The sequence below is a fragment of the Limulus polyphemus genome, unplaced genomic scaffold (assembly GCF_000517525.1).
Source record: "Limulus polyphemus unplaced genomic scaffold, Limulus_polyphemus-2.1.2 Scaffold5, whole genome shotgun sequence".
Classification (NCBI taxonomy): Eukaryota; Metazoa; Arthropoda; class Merostomata; order Xiphosura; family Limulidae; genus Limulus; species Limulus polyphemus.
The window spans coordinates 1438802-1442270 of NW_013665615.1; the positions used below are offsets into that span (position 1 = coordinate 1438802).

Here is a 3469-nt window from a genome sequence, read left to right on the forward strand (position 1 = left end):
ACACAGTATGTGATAAAACAACGTTAAACAATCTGGACAAGCATAGCTTGAAAAGACGACTTACTTCGTTAAATGAAGGTTATTGTTTTTTTTTAGACCAAGATGTAACTATTTAAAAATTGCTGAAATTGGTCTTTTTATGCAATGAACAACAATACAAATTTAATATTACATGCAACAGCTGAGAAATGCATAACATATTTGGTGTTTGCCACTGGTGTTTATTAATACATTCATTGAACCTGATACAACACTTAAAATTCAGATACACGAGAATTTGGATATACATATAAACAAACATTCATATATAATATTAGTAAGTGAAACGGTTGTTCTTGAGACAGGCCATAAAATTCAAACAACGAAGCTGTTTATAGAGAAAATGGTCATATTTCACATGCAATGGTGAACAAGTATATATATATATGCATATAGCATTATTTTAACATATATTTTAAACAAGAACACAAAATACTACTAATGTAAATGTGAACTACACGCGTTTTTTGTGAATGCTTAAAACATCCTTTGAATTGCAAACTACAAAAACGATAGCTAAAATATACACCATAACATTTAGATGACTTGTATTCAAACTCAGCATGCAGTACAATTGCTATTTTCTACGATAAAACTAAAATATCCTTGTTTAGTCACAGTTATCAACATAATAACCAAAAATGTCTTTTACGTAATCGTTGATTTTCATGATATAATTAAATTTTCTTACACTTTATCTCCGATTGATGAGTAAAACTTTTTCATCATAAGCTTCTTAAGGGTAATGTGATAATCAAACTAACTAGTGTTACTAAGATAGAAATAAATTTTACTGAATAAATAATGATGCCAATGGGATAACTAAAATCTCTTTCCTAAATTATTATTATGAATATGAGAACAAAACTTCATCCGGGGGATTTTTTTTTACAAATTTCAAAAATCGAATTTCATTTGAACAAAATTTGTATTGATAATACGATACTTAAAATCTACTTTTCTCAAATGTTAAAACTAAAAATTAATGTGGTTATTTCTGATGCCAATGTAATGGTCTCTTTGACCACTTTTTACTTTTCTAAAAATGTTTGCTGACAACCAAATTTGCCAATGTAACGAAAAGAACCCGTTTTGGAAAACACTTTTGTTAAATTTATGTTCTTTGTGTATCATAAAATTGATATTTAACTGTTTATCAGGCCAATAACTTATTTCGTATGATGTTTAGTTGTTATCGATTACATAAGAAATAAAACACTAATATAACTTTAAACTGATGTGATAACCAGTAAACCAACAGATGTAAATTTGCCTGTTCCTTTTTTAACTCTAGTAACATAAATCCCTTCACAAACTATCATCTTATGAAAGTGAAACTGTCATTACCCGAAACAAACACATCGTGTGTTACTGGTCCATTTAAACTATATCATTAATCGCCTATAATTAGATGTTTATAATGCTTCTTGCACATACATCGAAGCTTTTGAATTAAAGTTACTAAAATAATAAAACATGATACATTCAGATGGGGAACAAAACTAAAGTGTTTGAGGTTTTAGATGAGATTATGGTAAATATATATCATATTTTTTGATCTAATGTTAAGAATAATTCAATATTTGTCAGCATCATGTCATCTATGGGTCTTTGCGATTTTGAGCATTGTAAATCCTGACTAAAAGAGCGAAACTTGTAAAACCATTTACATTTCTCAACTTCCAGACGATGTTGGTATATATTGTCTTCGGATTCATATTATTAAATTACGAACACAATTTAAAAATTATAGCTTATGTTACACGAAGATTTACGTTTTTCTTATAATAGTTTTTGGAATTCTATAGTTACTGAAAGTTCTAAAGACATTAAATTATTTTCAAGGTTTGATCTAGAATTTTAAGCTATTATTACAATAGTTTCAGGACTTGGAAATCATATATAATACTTCCAAGTCAAGGAGAATTTCATGAAGAAAACAAAGGTTTTGTATCAAAACACTATGTTTCCTGCCTTAGAATACGTATTACAACGTGTTTTAATCCAGCAACGAGACCAGTATCAGTTACTTCTGTTTATTTATTCCTGCTATATTTTTCTCGTGTTTGCTTCGATCAACTTTTAATTTTTAGAATGTGTTCATCTAGTACAGGAGATGCAAATATTTATGACACAGTAAGTGAACGATAACTAATTGATTATGGACTACAAAGCTTAATCGAAAGTATCAATGATATTTCCCGATAAGCTTATTACTGACAAAGCCACAAATGTCAGAGCTTATTAAATACAAAGGAAAACATGCACATATGAATGTTATTTTAGTTACCAAAGAATAAGAAAAATATTGGTATACATTAAATAAGATTCTCTTTCTTTTTTTTCTGTGTGTATGTAATATTTTGTTTTCAGGAACAATCAAGCAGCACAGCCCTTGACTCTTTATTACAACATAAATAAATAAAAACTGCTCATTCTTCAACACGCATTTATAACAATTAGTGTTGTCTTAAAACACACCAAAACAAACAGATATATTCTGGTGCAATTTTTATAACTATTTTGTTCTGTCGGAAACAAAAAGGAAGGTTTCATGTTTCCCCTCTGAGAATTCCCTTGTTCTTCAGGTAATAGCATTTAACCTGTTTCTTTGACTACAAAGATAAACGTCTCCCAATTCTTCTTCTTCAAGGTTCTACTAAACCCATTTTTGATGCCACCTGCTTGTGTTTTCTAAAACAAATGAATAAAAAGAAATTATTTTAAATATAGTATATTATTATTATTGAGTTATTGCAATGCTTGAAATTTGGTGCTCAAAATAGTCTTTCAAAATATTTATTAACGTCACAATTTCACCGGTAAACGTGATTTTTATGCCGAAAGGTTTCGTTTTTCATTAAATAAAATTAATTTTATGATATGATGAAGCAAATCCCATAACATCACCCACTGAAACTGTAGTTTCTAGCTATATCAGGTCCCATCTGCTCAGCTAGGCTGATGACGCACATGTTTATCCAATGGACGTTGATAAAATTTTAAATGTGCAAAATAATTTATACATTTTAGGTATACACACACACACTTCGTTGATATCTGATGAGGGCTAATACATCTCGAAGTTGCAGTTCCTATGTGATAGCTATACGTGGTTTGTTACTTGAATTTTTCTTTATACACTGAGTGGTCACAAGTAAATAGACACCTAATTTATCGTCATTTAACTGATTTATGCTAACTAATTTGTGTTCACAGAGCACTATATAAATAAAAATGGTCCGCACACTAATCATCTTGTGCTACAACATGCCTAGAACTCAAGGTTCTCTCGATTTGTCAGATTTTGTTAGAGGAAGGATAGTTGGTCAAGCAGATGGTGGAATAAGTCAGCGACAAATTTCGCAGAATTTGGGAATCCCGCTTTCGACAGTTAACAGAATCATCATGCAGTTCAGGAAACATGGCA

At 29.9% G+C, this 3469-nt stretch overlaps 1 protein-coding gene across 2 annotated transcripts in view; it reads right to left on the reverse strand.

Annotated features, from left to right (window-relative positions):
- Positions 1-200: 200 nt before the first annotated feature.
- The window catches only part of LOC106472993 (calcitonin gene-related peptide type 1 receptor-like), a 148822-nt gene continuing 145553 nt past the window's right edge, over positions 201-3469 (reverse strand). For both annotated transcript variants that reach the window (XM_022379483.1, XM_022379446.1), the window contains one exon: positions 201-2733. The gene's annotated coding sequence lies outside the window, so the exon portion shown is untranslated. The remainder of the gene's footprint in view (positions 2734-3469) is intronic.